At 39.1% G+C, this 20,310-nt stretch overlaps 1 protein-coding gene across 1 annotated transcript in view; it reads right to left on the bottom strand.

The window, feature by feature from the left end:
• XPO7 (exportin 7) overlaps positions 1 to 20,310 on the bottom strand; it is a 4,001,819-nt gene that overhangs the window by 675,327 nt on the left and 3,306,182 nt on the right. The gene's annotated exons all lie outside the window — the stretch shown is intronic.

Below are 20,310 nucleotides of genomic sequence, written 5' to 3'. Positions count from 1 at the left end.
TGGTCAACTCTTGTGCTCCCTTCTTTCTCTTCAACATTTTCCGTTGAAATACTGTAAAAGGTTTCACAGGTGCAGTCTCTCTGTGGTCTTTATTACCAGAGGAGCGAGAAGCCAAATCTCCTCCTGTTTCACAGTTCAGTTTTTGTTGAACAAATTTTTGTACTTCTTCCTCAGCATGCACTTCTTCAAAAAAGGTTGTCCCTCCAGGGAAGAAAACCTTGAAGACAGCTGGACACAGCAGTATGAATCTCATGCCTGCATCTCGGCATTCTCTGAAGAGAGGGATGAATTTACTTCTCTTTTGCCTGGTGTACAATGAGTAATCATTCTCCACAAACACCTACGTTTAGTATTTTGTCTTCCTGCCACAGTTTTGACAAAATCAATTCTTTCTGCTGGTAGGATTGCACCCTTACTATTAAAGGTTTAGGTTGCTTTTGTATAGCACGATTTGGAGCATACAGACGATGTGCCCGTTCAACTAATAAGTCCTGGAATACCAGTCCAGTTGCTTATTTGTGCTCCTTCCTTCTCTGGTACAGCTGAAAATCTCAAGTTTTCCCTACATACTCTATCCTCTAATAGGTTCATAGGTAGGTACTAGGCTATCTGCCCAAGGGCATTTATAAGCCTAGCCAGTGTGTGTCGGCTTTCGCCGACCCTTGATTAATCAACTAATCTTCTATTGTTTTTTTGAAACATCTCTTCTCATATTCAGCCAGCCTCTTCATTTTGGCCTCTGATTTTTGCAGCTTTATCTCATCTGAATATATGTTTAAAGCTCCTTCCATTTGTTCCAGCCTTTGGTTGTTTGTGTCAATATACTCTATCAGTGTTTTGTTTGTTTTAACCAGGTCTGTATGCAATTATCTTATATCATCCTGTAGGTTATTGGAAGTCATGTCTGAAGGTTGCATTACTTTTTGCTGAACAGCTGCAGAACTGTCCCTAGTCAGTTCTTCTCCCTCACTTTTTGTAGCTGATTTTGGTCGTCTGCATTTCTTTATTCCTGTGATCCAGGCAGTGCAATTACTAACCAGTTACTGAAATTCACCCATAAACATAAGTCTACTGGCCGTCTCTGCAGAGTTTCTGTTTTCATACAGGGAGAGCTAAAATCAAGCTGTTAGTGTGCAGCCATCTTGAAACTCTCTGCCTCCTCAACTTTGAGTACTGTTAGCAGTACTCAATTACATTTCATCATCAATAGCAGAGATAAAATGTCTTCTACTTTAATGAAAGCTCCCCACCACTAAGAAGAGATGCATTTAATGCATACTTGCTTTCATTCAGAAGAATCCAGAAAGATTTTGTTGGGTGGAAAGCCAATGACCCATAAAAAGCCAGCAACAGCCCCCTTCCTTTCCTGCCTCACCAAAAAAGGGTCCTCTTGCATATCAGCTGACAAGGTATGGGCAAATGCATCTAATGCTGATTTCCCTATTTGATAGGTTGCATGCCTGGGTTAAATCCTAAGCATTGGGTCACTGTGGCAAAAGGACTAGAGTGCATTACCAGAAGAAAGCTCACAAGTCGGAGTCCAGGAATACAGTCTCTTCAGAACAGCTAAATTTCCAAGCCAGTGGTAGAAACACTGCTAGGAGAAGGTGAGCACCACATAACAAGGATCACATTATTACAATCTTCAATAAATCATTCAAAGTTACCAGTGGATGTAACTAGTCCTGGAAAAGAGCAGATTCTGACTTCAATGAAATCACTGAGTAGAACCACCCAGTGGCGGGGAGAAGAGAATGCAGCTGTCAATCCACTATGAAACGATATTGGATCTGCCAGAAGGGTACATCAGATGTAATGTTTTATGACTAATACCCGAAGTATCAATTATCTCAGCAGGTAAAACTTTCGCTGGCGGTCAGCTTCTTCCTATCCAACAGTGCACCATTCTCTACCATCCATCTCCAGCTCTGGACCAAACAAAAGCACCTTAGTAATAAACAGTGAACAGAACTTAGTACAAGCCTTAAAACAAAGGAAAGAATATGGAAGGCTATATCCAATGAACCTCTTCAACAGATCACAACGGTAAGGAAACATAGCCTTCTTATCCAATAAAGATGTTTATGGAAGGTATTCCAGCTAAGGGTTATGTCACTCATTAGCACAGCTCCAAACGTGCAATAAATTGTAACCTAGAAATGAAGTCTATCTTAATTAGTTAATGCTGTTTCAGATGCATAAAAATCAGCAATGGTAGTTCTGTGAAAGAAGTTTTCAGGTGGAACACTGCTCCAAAGGAAATAGTTTTCAGTATGATTGGCAACTGTTGATCATGGGTTGTGAAGTACAAATTATCTGGCAATCTGTCCTAGTAGTAATGCTTAATTATCATTTGTCGTTGTATACAGTTTTACAAAGAGGTTTTGGCCTAGGTTCCTTAATGGTCTCCAGGACTGTATGCCTAGTAACTACCTATGAACTAATGAGAGAATGCTTCAATACTCTAGAGTACAAGACACTGGTGAGACTACACCTTCAGTACTCTGTGCAGTTCTAGTATTAATACAATGAAAAGGACATTAGGTTGTGGGAAAGAATGCATAGGAAAGCTACCAGAAAAACATGTCAGTCAGAAGAGGACAGTAATCACTGACTACAGCAGCTAGACGTGCTCTTGTGGGAAACCAGAAGAGAAGGATTTGGGGCATGACACTGGTGCACAAGGTCATGTCAGGGAGATGTAAAGGCGTCATTTTAAACCAGAAGTACAGCCGGGTAAGAAGGAAGCACAAGCAGCAAAATGCTTGGTCATGTTACTCCCAGATCTCTGAAAGTAGTGTTTCACAAAAGGACAACAGATGCAGGAAAAATTACTGGAATGGATTGTACACAGGGAATCCAGAGAGGCATTCAAAAGGGTGACAGAGAGGTAGAAAAACTGGTAAGGGTAAGGAAATGCTACAGGGGAAGTAAAATGTTAAGGCACTCAAGAGGAGCAGACTAGATAAGACTATTCTGGCTTCTGCCATCACTGAATACCATTACCACTTGTCCTTGTAGGTTTACTAAGCAGAAGGATAAGATAATTAGGTAACATCAGTCAAACTTATTCTAGTGCACCCCCAAGCTATCAGCAGAAGAGCAGCAGTCAGGCTATTACAGGGAAGGAGAAGAGGTCCCACTAATTCTCTCATGAAGTATGAGTTATTAGATTTTTCCACAGGAGAACATTTGGTGTATGGTTGTAGAACTGGTAACCACATCTGTCCTGGTCCAAAAGGGAGAAATGACTCTCTGTACATCATCAGGACCACAGCAAGTGGCTATGGAAAAACTAGTGTAAAACAGTTCCTTGTGCCACATATGAAATGCATCATCCTTGCTGTAACCTGTGCCTGAATAGTAGAAGGATTGAGAGGCCACTTTACAGTGGTTGGTGACGTAAACAGGTTGCAAAAATGATGTACTCCCCCCTTTTGAACAGCTGCTTTACTACTTTGAGGCTCAGAACCCTCTTATAAGGCATTAGTAAACAGTATTTGAGCTTGCCTTATAATAAGGCTGAGGTACATGGAATGCGTGCCAGTGTCAGGAACTTCAAGTCTTTATCATTAAGCAAACTGTAGGGGAAACTAATGGTCCCATTTAACCACCTGATGTACAGAAACCAAGGCTATTCAAATAAACACCTTTCCAGCACTAAGTGATCCCAAAGCAGTGATCACAAAGTAGCAGAGTCAAATCTTTTTATTTCAAAAGCCACCTAATAAAACAGGTAAACTGATACTATTTTCCACAGAAGACTTTTTCAGTCCCACTAGGTACTACAGCTGCAGTGCAAAATGAGAGCACGCTTACTTGTTCACATGCCAAATAAAGGACATGCTGTCTAGCAGTAGGGCTACGACTGCCAAAGGTGGATAATCCTAAATGAATGAAGGCCTTGTCTCCATGACATGCATGGTAGACTCAACACTATGTCCATATACATTGGATCAGGCAGATGCATCTATAATAAATGTGTGTGTGTTGGTATATTGAAAAGGAGTGTGACTTGTCACCAAGTTGGCTTTGTGGGGGGAGGGAGAGGGCACCCTATAAAGTAAGACCTGTAGACCATGGACAGTTTTTCTTTTATTTTTTGTATTTTTTTTAATTTTTTTCCTCCCTGGGTCATCCTGATAGCCATCCCAGTGTACACGTCCATGATGGGTCTTACCAGCTACTCCACTCATCCCCAAAACTATTACCATATTTGACACCAGGGCCAGCATAGATTCTAAGGGCATCCTGGTGGGGGGACACTGTTCTACCACCACCCCAGGTGTGTGTGTGTGTGTGTGTGTGTGTGTGTGTGTGTGTGTGTGTGTATCTATGTGTTTGTCTACTTTAATCCTATCCAGTTTCTCTGACATGCTGTGGCTAGCCTCAGCAGAAGTGCAGTGGGCAAACAGCACTGCCCTTTCAACACACTTCTGAATGGTGCTGCTGATGTCAAGTTGCTCTGCCCCTCTGAGCAGATTGTACATGGCTTCACAACCTTCACCACCAGCAATAGCTCTATGTGCGTAATATGAATGAAGTTAAAAAAGGGAACAGTTTCTGATAACTGCAGACAGCAAAACCTTTTAGCACATCAACTTAATAGAAAGCAGAAATGTGTAGCCAAGCTTAGGGAGCCTATGATACAAATATTGATAGTGATATTTGAGATACTATGGAAATTTTATGAAAATTTGTATAAAGCAGCAGAATGGGGAAATCAAGAAAAGGCACGTATGGAAATATTTACAGAAGCCTTAATTACTCCAAAATTAGAATAAGATGAAGGTTAAAAATTAAGGGCTAAAACAGGAAAAACAGTTAAGTATAATGAATCAAACAGGGAAATTTTCATGAACAAATGACATTCATGTAGAAATGTGGTAGTTAGAAGGGAAGAACATGATGAAGATCTGGACGGTTTTGTTTAGAAGTATTTTAAAAGGCATGGAAGTACCAGTATCTGAGAAGAAAGTTGTAGTGGCTGCGCTACCCAAAGAGATTCAAGAGCATTTAAACCAATTTCATTTTTAAACCATTATTAAGAAGTGTTTACGTCAATTCAAGCTAACAGAATGGCAAACATGTTAACTAAACATGATACGTGTATGGATCAATGTGATTTTGTGGAGGAGAGGCAAACATTTGACAGCATCAAAAGAGCAGTAATAGAAAAACACTGATCCAGGGGAAACAAAGTGTAAGAAAACAATGCTATCACTAGTGAATCTTGAAGCAGAGGAAGATGAGACTTTATGAACACGGCAGGGGTAAAGTGTAGCATGTGTTCCCTGACAGAACAACAGTTCTGATAATGAGGACACCTGAGGGGTCAGACGTAAGAATTTAAGTGGCAGAGTTCCTCTCTGACAAACTATATTTTAACAGAGTAACAAAGCAGGGATGGCTTCTTTCCCCACTGTTATTTGCTTTATATTTAGAACTACTGTACAACAGTTCAACTAGTCTCCTTTAAAATCATTTCAGTTAGACCTTGCTGTTCAGTTCTTTAACAGCACTTTCCTTGAAATACTCAACAGGTTAGCTCCCATTAGGAAAATACACTCCAAAACCAAACGGCTACCATGGCTAACTCGTGACACCAAACTTCTGCTTAAAAAAGGAATAGAACCCGGTTGGTCTATCATACCACTAGAAACAAAGATAATCTAATTTCTTAACAACTTAGAAACCAAGCCAAGAAACAAATTAGTCAAGACAAAAAAAATACTTCCAAACATCCCTACATGATAACCAGAACCCCCAAAAATTCTGGCAAACTATTAATCATCTCCTAAACCCTGGTAAATCTACTACCCCTACACCAACTACCAACAACACTACAGATAGTCTGGCATCCCAATTCAATTCTCTCCATCAATGCAGTTACATGTCTTATAGCCAACAACTACTCACCCTTTACTATACCCACCTCCTCTGAACCCAACCCTAATTCCTTTATCATCAAGCCCATTCAAACCTGTCACATAAAAAATGCTATCCAAATTAAAACCTCCATGCCCTGCTGCTGATAAGCTACCAAATGAATTTCTAAAAATAGCAGCAACCTCCATAGCCTAATATCAATGCTAATAAACCTCTCTCTCTCTCTCTCTCTCTCTCTGAACAGTATGTTCCTACCCTCTAGAAAATCTCTCATATTATCCCCCTACACAAAGGTGGCCCCTCCACAGAATTTACTATCGAACAATCGCCATTCTCTCATCCCATGCCAAAATCTTAGAAAAATGCATTCACCAACAACTCTGACTACTTCCTTCATAACAGCTTTCTATCAAATTCCCAACATGGCTTCCACCCTAAACATAGCACTAGCACTGCCCTTATCGGCTTCGCCAGTACTATAAAGCTACTCAAACATCATGGCCAACTTGTCTCTGACATGTCTCTTTCTTGACATGTCCAAAGCATTCGATACAGTAAATCACCAAAAACTTTTTAACATACTAGCATCATACAACCTTTGTAAAACTTCCCTATCTTGGTTTCATAGTTCTCGTTGTAATAGACAGCACGCCACAAAATGGAACAACTATCTCTTTCCCCTCCTACCCAGTTCAGTGTGTGTCCTCTAAGGATCAATCCTTGCACCTCTACTTTTCACCATATTTATCATTAACCTCAGTACTTCCACCCAATTAGTCTCTATCATTCAATATGCTGACAAAGCCTCCCTTATCGGCTCTACCTCCTCACCCCTAGAGCTACAAGAAATAACACAAAACTCTCTACATGACATAGAAAACTCCATCTGACCACCAACTCATACTCAACCCTGACAAAGCCAAGCTCATGTTTTTTTTAAATGCTAAAGCGAAAATAATGAACCACCACTTGCCATCTACTTCTTCAATGGTACAAAAATCAAACCAGTAAGCAAAACTAAACTGCTAAAATTCGATAAGTGTATAGCACTATCAAAAACGTCCATATTAAACTTGGTTCACGCTATAGTTCCAAACCATTCCTTACTAACAATGGCATGCCCATACAGCTACAGCCAGATCACACCTACTATACTCCCTCCTTTATTCTTCTCAAATTTTCACCCACCTTTTCAAGTCAGACCTAAACAATCTAAGAATCCTGCTATAACAAATTTGCTAAGCTTGCTGCAAACCAACCCCATAAATCCCATCACTGCACTTCATCAACTAACTGGACTGAACTACCCAACCTGGCAGATCGATTCAGTGCCAACTTCACCCCCCTCTCACCCCCTAAATGGCCCATCTCAATACCGGAAGATTGCCAAATTCTAGTAATAACGGCCACACAGGTACAAAACGCACTCTCTAAAGCCAAGAATACAGCATCCATGGGACCAGATGACATCCCGGGCTGTGTACTACATGAACTACAATATGAACTGGCACCTCACCTAAGTGTCATGTTTAATCATAGCCTCACCTCAGGTTTCGTGCCCACTGAGTGGCGCAGAGCTACAGTTATCCCAATCCACAAGGGGGATCCACCTTGGATCCCGGAAACTGCCGTCCCATCAGTCTGACAAGCCTTATCTGCAAGGCCATGGAGCGTATTATCATGGAACTTATAAACAAAGACATTGGCAACCTTCAAACACTGGACCCCACCCAGTTTGGGTTTGTGAAGGGCCGATCTTGTCTCCTGAACCTGATTGACTTCTTTGAATCAGTCTCCAGAGCCATGGACAAGGGTAAGGTGGTCCACACAGCCTATCTAGACCTTGCCAAGGCCTTTGACACCATCCCCACTCTGGAATCATAGATAAACTTACTAAGTTGGGTATTAATCCCTATGTCACCCAATGGGTTGCTAAATGGCCTACTGATAGAACCCACACTGTAAAAGTAGCCGACTCCAAATCCAGCTCCAGACAAGTGACAAGTGGAGTACCTCAGGGTTCAGTCCTGGGGCCGCTCTTGTTTGGCATCTACTTCTCTGAAGTACAGGTCAACACTAAGGGACTCTGGCTAACAAAGTTTGCAGATGACTGCAAACTGGGAGCCATTATTGAATCCCCAAATGATGTGGATACTCTACAAAAGGGCCTTACAGAAACAGATGCTTGGTGCCAGAGCCATGGGCTCAAGCTCAATGCCAAGAAATGTATTGTTATCCCCTTTGGGAAAAACATGTATCCATGAATTACCATATAGGTGGCAGTACACTAAACACAGAAAGTGTGATAAGAGACTTAGGGACACAGGTGGACAGTGGTCTCACCTTCGATAACCACATCGCCACAACAGTCAGGAAATCCTTCTATGTGGCACACCTCATCACGAAGGGCTTTTCATCCAGAAAAAAGGAGGTCATTGTCCCACTGTACTCATCCCTCATTAGACCCATTATAGAATACAACGCCCCATTTGGTATGTACCTCTCAAGACATCTGCAACAACTGGAAAGGCCTCAGAAATAACTCACTAAAAGAATCACAGGCCTAAAGCAGATGCCCTACGCTGACCGCCTTAAAAAACTCCAGCTATACTCTGTCGCATATCGTCTACTCAGAGGCGATCTCTGCTTAACATACAAGGCCATGTCAAACCCAGAGCTGTTGGACATGCTACACTTAAAGAAATCCCAATCCCTCAGAGCTACACGGTCCAGGGATCTAAACCTTGTCATCACAATAAACAAAACATGCTGGAGGGATAGGTTCCTGACCCAGAGACTCCCCAGACTCTGGAATAGATTGCCCATACATGTCACGCAGAGTGCCTCTTTGGACCTCTTCAAGAGGAACCTTGATGTTTGGATGGGAGAAAGGAAATTCACCCCAGGGATCACGTCAGTCGCCCTGCTAGACAGGGGTCCAGGAAAGTAAATAATGTGGGAAGAAATAGCCAGGGAATTGTTATGGCTAGGCTTGTATAGGCCCTAGGGCTGATAGCCTAGTACCAACATATGAACCTATGAACCTAACCCCTCAACCAACTCTCCATTGCCCACACAATCATTTTTAATCCCAGCAACTGCCGTGCACTCAAAAACCTGCACCTATCAAATGTTAACCTTGTCCCTAAGATCATCTGACAAATTATTCCTAAAAGTAACCAGATCACACAACTACTATGGGGATTCCTTGTACTCCAATGAAATATCCAAAACCTAGAACTCTACTCTCCAACATATCCTGCACACCTCTGATAGCCACAAATTCAAACTACTCCTAAAATATTATTTCACTAATCACTGGCTATGGTCTTGCTTATTCCCAGGCTATTTTCTCCCAGCCCATCTCTCTCATTTTAATTATAACACAATCCCTCTAAATCACTGTCATACGCTTTTTCTCCGAGTTAACACCCACCTTCCTTTTTGTGCCAAGTTAACATCTTTCAACCTTTCTCCTCCTTCTAGCCTACAAAAAAGTACTTTGCTATATTGTGTAGTATTTTCTTCTGATTCTATACTGTACTCTATACTGATTCATGAGACTGTACATCATTTTTGTCTCAATTTTCTGCTGTGCTGAAACATGTCTGTGTTTAACATTTTTGTATGAGCTATCGATCTTATTGCTTTGTATAAATTCTCTACTGTCATTGATTGATCAATATTGTGGAGCTTTTCTCCCAGGGTTTCCGCTGAAAATGGGCTCCTGGCCCAGTCTGACACTACCCAGTAAACAAATGTAAAATAAATAAATACTGGCAAAGAAAATAATAGAATCACAAATTCAAGGACATAACTGGTATGGCAGTCAAGAAACTTAGCTTTATTTGCAGCTATTACTTTATGCTTCAGGAACCCAGAAAGGGATGCTTCAATATTATGGGCCATTTTGAGGCAGTTTTATTTATTTATTTATTTTTTTTTGGGGGGGGTATAAAATAACTGAATATAAAACAAAAGTCTAAAGTGGTAAACTTTGTGCTCATGCATGAATTGGTTCAGTAGTAACTATAGTTACAGGTTAAAGGTAAGATGAAGTATTTATCTATCCTCTGTTGACCAGATTAGCTGCAATACATTAGTGGCCTCTTTTAAGGGGAGACCAAGGTAGTATGTACACCATTATGGCAAATTTGAGCAGGGCATCAGGGAAACTCTCCTACCCTTTTCAACGTGGTGCCATGGGAATTACTTCCTCCTGAACTACCACCAACTCAAGTAGATGGGACATCAGTTTAATGTCTCATCTGATGGACAGCACACTCAGGAACACAGTACTCCAAATGCTACACTGCAGTATCCACAATCTGGAAATGAATCCAATCAGCTGAAGTGGGAATGAAACCAACAACATTCAGGTCTTTTAGTACCAAAGGTGAGTGTGCTACCTGTTCAGACACTGACACTTCAAGGTACATTAATTAAAAGGACTCTGTTAGGGCAATTAAAGCTTAAGTGGGGAAAAAAAGCTAAACAAAATAAAAGAATAGATGAGAAACCGGAAGATCATGATTATGAATATAAACAATTAGATTCCAGCAGCAAATTAAATGTTTTTACTCCACTTAATGTTTTTACCACCTTTACTGAAATATCAGTTAAGACATATGCAAACACACATTTAAACAAAAGAAAACAAACCATATTAACATGTTCCCAGTTACAAATATTACACATTACCTACATTCATTTGTATAATTATCAAGCCAACATTACATAAATTGATCAATTTCTGTCTTCCTTTAAACCTGGGGAAAGAAGGACCTCTGTAACTCCTTATGGAGACATACAAATGAACGGGAAGGACATTCATTTGAATTTTTTGTAATAGATGCCATGGAGCAGGATATGAAAGAGGACCCTGGAAGATTAAATTACAGGTCAGGGAATTTCGATGGCAATAAAAAATACATGCCACTGGACCATGGGTTGAAATGATTCGGTATCCGTGGCATGTGTACTTAAAAAGAGTTGTGTCTGGATATGTAAGACCAGGACATATGTTTTTCTAACATTTTTAAGGGTTTATTAACATTTTACTTACTATTACTGTTATCCTGGAACAGGAGCAACTTGGGGCTATTTCACATACATATACTTAAATAATTTTCTGACATAAGTCAATTAAATGAGTTTCTGTATTTTACATATTAATAAAATTTATACATTTTTCATTTACAAAGTTTGCATTGAATAATAATCATCTGTGTGTATGGTTTAAATTAGGGAATGACCTAAACAGATGAATTTGATTTAAATAATTCAGGTATACGTAATTGGAGGGGAGGAGCTTATATTTAAAAAAAAGCTACATGTATTGTTTATAATAACTCTGATGAAGTCCCACAACAAAAGAAAGGGGTGAAAGCACTTACTAGGTTTACTGACATTAAAATTTGGTAAATTGTAACATATACTTTTTTGGTCTCTTCTTTGTTGAGGAGCTGTGAACAGCATCACTGTGGCTGGAATTTTAGTGATCAATCTACACTGTGCAGTGTTTCCAATATGAGGGTGGATTCATGAGTTGGTTTGTCTTGGTTTTTCCCTGAAACCTCCCTCCACAAAACATTCTCTGCACATATTGGTTCCCACAATTTCCATTTTTTTATTTAATTTGCTCCTACCCTTTTCCAAAGATCACAATTCCAGTTCTTTTAACTCTGTTACGATATTCAATACTTCAAATACAGTTAGTTTAAACTTCAATTTCCATTTTCTAGTAATTGCTTTTTTGGTAGCCAACAGAATTAAACTTAATAAGGCCTTACTACGTCTATGCAATTCAGATCCTGTACCCCAGCTCAAAAAAATATTTCCTGAGTTACACCCATTTGCTCACCCAATACTTCTGACAGCATACTCTGTAGGAAATTGTTTAAGACTAACACCACATTACACCCCCAAAACATGACTCCAGGCACCTCTGTTCCCCAGCACACCTCAAATATTTGCCACCTACCTGAAGAAAAATTCTTTAGAGTCTGCTTGAGGTATAAAAATACATATGTAAACTCTGCCAAGCAAAAATCCTAAATCTTCTAGACTTCGTCACATATTTAGGAGACATACATTTGTCCTCTCATTGTTTGCTTGTGAATTGCTTCACCAGTCTCTCTTCCCAATCTTTCTAACCTCCTCTGATGGATTCCTACAGTAACTGTGCAATGTTTTATATGCCCTCCTAATTATCCTTTTTTTAACAGCAGCTTCTGTTCCAGATTCAAATAAAATCTCTACCAGAGCAGGTCTTTCACTTAGGGTTCCCCTATCCCTTCCGTTTTGCTTATACTCTGATATCAATCTACGATAGAGAAGGCAGTTTCTAGCCTGCAATCCAAATGTCTTCTTGGCCTCTTCCCATTATATTACCTTTCCCTCTCTAGTTATTTCCTCCCAATACCTTGGTTCCTTCACTATTTTTTCTAATAAATTCCAACCCCCTTGTGCCTACTCTCTGGACCCCTTAACTGCAGTCATCCCTATCAGCAGAATTTCTTTTCTCGTGTTGGCTTAGTTCTTAGAATACTTTCTGGAACTTTATTATAGGTTCATAGGCTAACTGCCCTTGCAAGTCATTTTAAACCTAGCCAATTATCCCCTGTGAGATTCAAACCCTGTATCTTGTGTTCGTAAGGCAAACACCTTAACCATTAGGACACCCTCCCAACCCATTAACATAACATTTACAAAATATTCTGCACAGCACTTATCCTCCTTATAGATCTGCATCCAAAATCCTGCTCACTCCTCATTTCCTGAATTCACCCACTGCTTCATCATCCCCCAACTCTGAATTATAGCTTTCTGCTTGTGTTATGTATATTAGCTTAACTGTGTAGCTCGAAAATACCCATTCAAATCAGGTAATCCTTGACCTCCTTGCTCTATTGAAAAGATCACCTGATCCCATGTGACCCCCTGTCCTCTTCCCTTCCCAAATAACATTTTTCAACTCTTTATTGCTGTCCACAACTTATCTTCTGGTTGATAAAAATATGCCTGACCTGAATATAAAAGGACTAAAAATATTTTCACTTTGTGTAGCCTATCTATAAACAGCTTCCAGTTTCTCAGTTTTTATTATCTTTTGTTTGGACTATTCCCACATATCCTTAGCTGTCATAACTGAATACATTTTAATCCCTACTCTTAATACTTCATTCTATCGTGTCCCCATAAATATGGACATTGATGAACAAATTCATGTGCTGGCACATCGTTTAGAGCTGTACCCTTTGTTTTATCTTCATTAATTTTATATCCAGAAAAGACTTGAAACTGCATCAAAATGCTCCACAACAATGACATGCCCTTTTCAAGTTTTATCAGGTAAAACTTTAGTCTCTTTAGTCAAGCATATTTTTAACAAACCAGAGAAAATGAGCATGATATTTACTAAAGAGCTGAAGGAATTTATTTGGTTGGGGAAGGGGACTTAAGTGGGATAAGCTGATTATTCCCATAATACAAGGTGGTTTAGGGTTACCTTATTTTGATGAAGTTCAACTGAAAACTTTAGAAATAACGAAAGCGGTCAAAATGTGATTTAAATGAATAAAAGACCGATCAAAACAGAGAATAGCCTACTGTCTATGTTCCTGCCAGAACAGCACAAGTTTAGCAAGTATGTATATATGTGCATATTTATGGTTCACTACTTCACCAATGTGACTTCAGTAGATTTTCACTAGTGCAAAATGGCAGCTTCACACTATGAAAAAACGAATGCCATAATTTCGAAACCTGCAACAGCAAATGCAGAAAAGCATTCGCTGTTGTGAGTTTCGACAGTGTGATGCAGATCGCACTATAGTGGGGATCGGGAAATGTACCCTTTCCCTCACTGTAGTACGGTCCCAGAGTTTGTATATATAAGTAGCAGGGGGTGCGGGGGGCTTGCCCCCCTGCAAACATGTTTACTGTGCAATGCACAGTGATGCTGTTCCCAGAAGTGTGTTGACTGTTTGAAAATGTCGAAGTCGACATTTACAGTCACCGCATCAAGTTTTTTTCTGTTCGTTATTTTGTATTTCGTGGTTTTGTTTCAGAATAACAGTGACTCTCCGTTGTGCAATTCAGAGAAATAATAGTAAACCTGTGTGTGTGTCTATATATATATATATATATATATATATATATATATATATATATATATATATATACACACATACACACACACACCAAACTCAAACAGAAGGTTATGAATTTAAGTAGAAACAAAAAATGATGAAATGGGGTAATTCATAAAATAAGGAAAGACTAGGACAACAATGAGAAGTACACAGAACAGTGTATGTATAAACTAAAAGAAATTATTCTAACTAAACCAGTGCAGGAATGGAGAAATGAGATCTATCCAATAGATATGCCTGGTAATAAAGGTATAGAAAAATTGGAAAGATGGACAATTACTACAGGAAATTACCAAGCGAACCAAGGTATCAGAAGCACAGAATTTGAGAGGGATTGGTAACAGAATGGCTGGGGCTAAGCAGAAGTTTGGACTAAAAGTTAGAGACTGCCTTCAACTACCAAGGACTGGCAACACAATACAAGAAAAAAGAAAGGTACACAGGAGTGCTAAGTGACTGACCATCTCTGGCACAGTTTTTAGTTGAGTCAAGAACACAAATTACTATTAAAAAGGGATAATTAATAGAAAGTATAACATATTGCAGGATAACCACAAGAACTGATTACAGGATACTAAAAAAGGATTGGGAAAAGAGAATTGAAAGCCAACTGACAAATGGACAATGGGAAGAAATTTGTAAGATTCAAAGAATGTAACAAAATCCAGAGGGTTTAGGCTTTTTGTAATGAAGTATCTGCATAGTTTTTTTTATATCTCAAGCAGGCTTCAGAGATTGTTTCTTCAGGCAAAAGCTGGAAGTATGATGGGGAAGAGAAAGCTAATCAGGATTTCTTTTTTGTGACTGTAACAAACTAGAAGATTTTAAAATCCCCAATCAAGTCCGAAATGCTGTGAGAGCAAATGGTTATAATGAAGGAAATGATTCTTTTGAGCTGGGACACAGGATTTTAACTGCCCAAACATAGAGTAGAATTTTTTTGTGTATGTGTGTATGTGTGTTGTACCGTTAAGAAGCATTTCAAGGATAGCATGTGCATATGAATAGCAAGCACGTGCTAGCTTCGGTGCCATTTTGTGTGAGCAGCCAGAGAGTGAGAATGTACAAGTGTAACAGCTAGCTGTTTACAAGTTTAAGTTAAAGTTATTAAGCCTCAATCCTGATGTATTTGTACGTAATAAAGCTGCTTGATCAGAACCCACAGAAGTTAGTCTGTTTTATCCTGACCAGACGAGTGAAATGGTGACAGAACTGGGATTCCAGAGGCTTCTTTCTCAGCTATGAGGTGCAGAGTTAACAGTGAAGGTAAACTAAGAGAACAGAGTAAGAGAAAGAGACAGAAAGGAGCTAAAGGTAATGAAAACTTGTACGAATGATTTATTTATTAAAAAAAGATAAAGCGGAGCATTACAATGGCACATCAAATGAAATGTTTAAAATCAAGATATTTGATAAAACGATCAGAAAAGCAAATAAGGAGTTTGGAATTACCTCGAAATTACAAAACGAACAAGTTTAAAGTAAAAGGAGGATGTTTACAGTAAACAAGCACAAAAAAATATAAGGGGCATGAAAAAATTAAACAAGCAAAATTAATATGATAAAGGGCAAAAAGGGGCACATTAAGCATAAATAAAGCAAGGTGACTGCATATCTTTTGGCAAGATACTATGTATTGGCATAAACTACTATTTTGCATTGATTTAAGCTATTCAGGGCATAAATAGAGTTATTTGAAGTATCTCAAAGTGTGTGCTTATTACTGTACATTTATTCCGAAGAGTTTATTGTGTGCAAAGCACAACTATTTCATAAAGTGCAGTCAACATACAGCCATTTTGAAAAGTTGCTTGTGCTGGGTACGTCTATTCACAGAGTGCCACCATTACAGTGTGTTCCTTGCAATGTACTTATTTGGCAAAGTACAGCCATTTTGGGAAAGTTTTAGTGTGCTATGTACTGTTTATTTGCAAAATGCAATTACTTAAAATGTTTTTACTCTGAGCTTCTTTTGCCCAGTTTATTCGCTCAGTGCAGTTATTTTGAAATGTTTCTTACACCAAGAGGTGATTTCTTACAGTACAGTGATTTCAAGAATATTCTTATGCCCAAGAGACTTACTTTACAAAGTTCAGTTATTCAGAGGCTTGTTTCCTATTGCGCATAGTTACAAGTACTGACAAAAGTTCTGGTATATATTTATGACTGCATGTTCATATAATTACAAGTGGACTTGGGTTGTATTGTGTTTTACTACAATTTGTTGGCATGACAAAAGGATTTCAAAAACCATCACCACTTGTATTTGATCAGAATATTGCAGAGAACTGGAGAATATTTGAGCAAGAGTACAATATTTTTATACAAGCCACTTATTCCGACAGAGATGCATGTACCAGGGCATTCATCTTGCTAAACTTAGCTGGGTCAGTGGCCACTGAAAGAGATTGTTCATTTGTGTATGTCACCTTCAAAGACACTCCTCCCCCCTCCTGCACGTTAAGGCTGATGCACAGGCCCAAAACCCCTGATTCTTTCTAAAAAAAACAAGGCCAGCACCATATAGGCATATTCATACTTCTCTTTAATGTGGCAACACCAAAAAAATCAGACCAGTTTCAGCAACCTTGCCTTCTTCAGTGATCAATACAAAAGCATGCATCACCACTATTTATACCATAATCAATCTTCATTACATAACTGAACATCAACATTTAAAGCAGCAGCAGCTCCATTTGTCAGGGCTATAATCACACACACAAACTACATATGGTCATTAAGCCCTGGGAAAAATAAAGCCCCAAGTTTAATGATCCATCCCCTTTCCTTCTTATTCAGTATTGCATGCCATCCCAATTTGTTTTTCCTGTCCCCCCAAACTTTATCAATAACCCTAAAGTGGAACTTGGCATTATTATGTTTAAGTGTATGTTTATACAGAGCATTTGAAATACGTTTGGTACGAATGTCAATAAGGTGTACAGAGCATTTTGTATGTACCAGCAGTATATGAACGAGAAGAGGAAAGCGGTCATGTTGTTGTACAAGCTGAATCAAGGGAGTGTTTGAAGCGCAAATTCAAGGAAATGTGCAACCCCCAGACAGATGTTACATTAGGGAGGTATTTGTTTTACACAAGAGATCAAAAACCAGGAAAAACTTTTGCAGCTTATATTACTGATCTGAGACACAAAGCTAAAACGTGTAGGTGTGGTAACTTACAAGATGAGTTAATAAAGGGCAGGCTTGTGTGTGGTATTAATAGTGCTGCAGTGAGAAAGATTTTGCTTCGTGACTGTGATTTAACGCTGAGCAAAGCTATTGAGGTTTGTCAAATCCATGAAGTTACAGAAAGGCACACAAGTATACTTGAAAGTAATAAGAGCATGGTTTCAGCAGGCTCCAAAGCGACTGTAGACAGCATGCAACAGGTGGCTAGCAGAAGCAGGCCTAAGCACATGGTAGCTGTAACCCCTGTAAGTGTGGCAGGTAAAACCAGTAGTTTTCTGGCATGTTCTAAGGCTAGTTCAGTGAAAACGTCATGCTCAGTGCACTACAAAGGTGAGTCAGCAAAACCCAAATCAAGCGTTACTGTTAACTGTCGCAATTCTGGTACCAGTCACAACTGTGACAATGTGCTTAACATTTGGTCAGCAATGCCACAAGTGTAAAAATTGAACCATTTTCAAAAGTTTTGCAAATCAAGTAAACTCCACACAATTATAAAGAAGGGCCACTCAAAAAAGCAAGTTGATCATATAGAGAGCTACAACCATACTTTTTACATAGATGGTGCATCAGTAATTGGTGAAAAGGTTAATACAGTAAATTTGTTGGCAAAGAACGAACTATTTTGTACTGTCCAGATCAATGGTAAATCCAACAAGCTCAAAGTAGACACTGGTTCAAAGTGCAAGGTTATGTCAGCAGAAACGTTTGCTAAGGTAAGTGCTGGTGAGCAACTTAATGTGGTCAGTTGTGCAAAACCTTGTTGCTTATGGAGGTGAAGAAATTGAAACTGAAGGCTCAGTAGTGCTTTCATGTTATTTGACTAGGAACTGCTACAGCTTCTATTTTATGTAGTCCGAAGACCTGTGCAGTCATTATTGGGTCTTGGAGACAGCGAATGAATCTGCTTTCCTTTGCCAAAGAAGCTCATCATATAAGCACATATCCTAGTTACAATTTTACTGAAGCTATTTTCTCAGAGTATGCTGATGTTTTCAATGACAAGTTAGGCAGACTTCCAGTTGTGCATTCTATGAAACTAGACCCAGAGATCAGTCCAGTGGTCAAACTGGCAAGAAAACTTCCGATAGCTATACAGAATAAAGTCAAAGCTCAACTGGATAAAATGGTGCAACAGAGAGTAATTTGTCCAGTTATAGAACCAACTGAATGGCTGTTGTCCATGGCAGCAGCCCACAAAAAAAAGGCTCAGATGAAATCAGAATATGCATTAACCCAAGAGACTTGAACAAAGCATTAAACAGACAGCATCATCTCATGCGTACAGTTGAGGAAGTTGCAGCCTTACTATCAAATGCCACTATTGTTTCTGTCTTGGATGCAAAGTTCATTTTGGCAAGTGATGCTTGATTGCAAATCTTCATTACTGACTACTTTCAAGACCCCAGTTGGAAGATGTAGATTCCTCGGGATGCCATTTGGAACAAATTCTATAAGTGAAGTCTTTCAGCTTGCAATGTAACAAACTTTTCAGGTTATCCTTGTGCCATAATAGCAGAGGATTTATTGGTTGGAGGCAACGGTAAAGCAGTGCATGACAGAAACCTTAGGAAAGTTCTAGACCGAGAACGTGAAGTGAACTTAAAGCTCAGCCCTCTGAAGTGCAATTTCAGACTACCAGAAGTTACATATGTAGGTAATTTACTTAACAGCACTGGCTTGCGACCAGACCGGTCCAAGCAAGTAGCCAGTCTAGAGATGTCATCACTGGATAATGCTCAAGCTCTACGTTTTCTTGGTATGGCAACTATTTAGGCAAGTTTATACCAAACTTCAGTAAGTTGACAGCTTCTCTGAGAGAGCTGATGCACAAAAATGTTACATGATCTTGGTTGGAACAGCACCAAAGAGCATTTGAAGACCTTAAGCAGAAAATTGCCACCCCACCTACATTAAGATACTATGATGTTAATAGACCAGTAATGCTTTCCTGTGATGCTTCAAAATTTGGTTTTGGTACAGTTACTCTTTAAGAGGGTAGACCAGTAACCTATGCATCTAGAATTCTTATCCAAACTGAAATGCAATATGCTCAAATTGAGAAAGAACATTTGGCGATTGTATTTGCATGTTCAAAGTTTCACGATTATATTTAGGGTCGAGCTATCCAGATTGAAACTGATCACCAACTTCTAGCCACTAATTTTAAAGAAGCCTATGCATTCAGTTCCAGCAAGATTACAAAGAATGATGCTCAGACTGTATAAGTACAACTTCAAAATGGTCTATACGAAAGGCAAACTTCTTTATCTGGCTGATATCTTATCCAGAGCACCAAGAAATACAACGGAACAGCTTAATGCAGAGAATTGTGACTTTCATGTCATGGAAGTGCATCATTTTTCTACCACAAGACTTGATGAGCTGAGAGTTCATACAAAGACTAATCCAATTTTGCAAATGCTTAACCATTGCATCAATATAGGATTGCCATAAAAGCAATCTAGTATACTGCCCGAAATGCAAACTTACTTTCTCCATCAGAGATGAAATGTTGACAGAAGATGCCATTACTTTCAAAGGTCCTAAAACTGTTGTTCCTACTTCCTTACAATGTGAACATATCCAAAATTTGCACCGTGGACACCCAGGTTCTGAATCTACCAAAAGAAGGGCAAGTGGACTAGTATTTTGGCCTTCTCTAGCAAAAGATAGTGATAAAGTACTTTCTTCTTGTTCAGTATACTACAGTACTAAACTGCATTTTCAAAAAGAACCACTTCAGCTAAGTCAAGTTCCTGAACTACCTTGATCAACAGTAGCCACTGATGTATTCAAGTGGAACAATCAACATTACGTAGTGTTGGTGGACTATTATTCAAACTGGTTTGAGATTTATTTACTACCTAAATCAGTCACCAATTTACCAGTCAGTTGTTTCAGAAATTTGCAAGAGAATGGGACTTGGTAGATGTTACTAGTAGTCCAGAATATCTATCCTCAGTCAAATGGACTAGCTGAATGTGCAGTACTGACTGCAAGGCAATTACTAGATAAGTCAAAGTGTGATAATACCGATGGCTTTTTGAATTTACTCAATCTTAGAAAAGTACAG

The sequence above is a fragment of the Protopterus annectens genome, chromosome 9.part0, assembly GCF_019279795.1.
Source record: "Protopterus annectens isolate FY-2018-M chromosome 9.part0, PAN1.0, whole genome shotgun sequence".
NCBI classification, from domain to species: domain Eukaryota; kingdom Metazoa; phylum Chordata; order Ceratodontiformes; family Protopteridae; genus Protopterus; species Protopterus annectens.
Note: the sequence above shows the minus strand (reverse complement) of the source record. Positions and strands in the feature narration are given on the sequence as shown.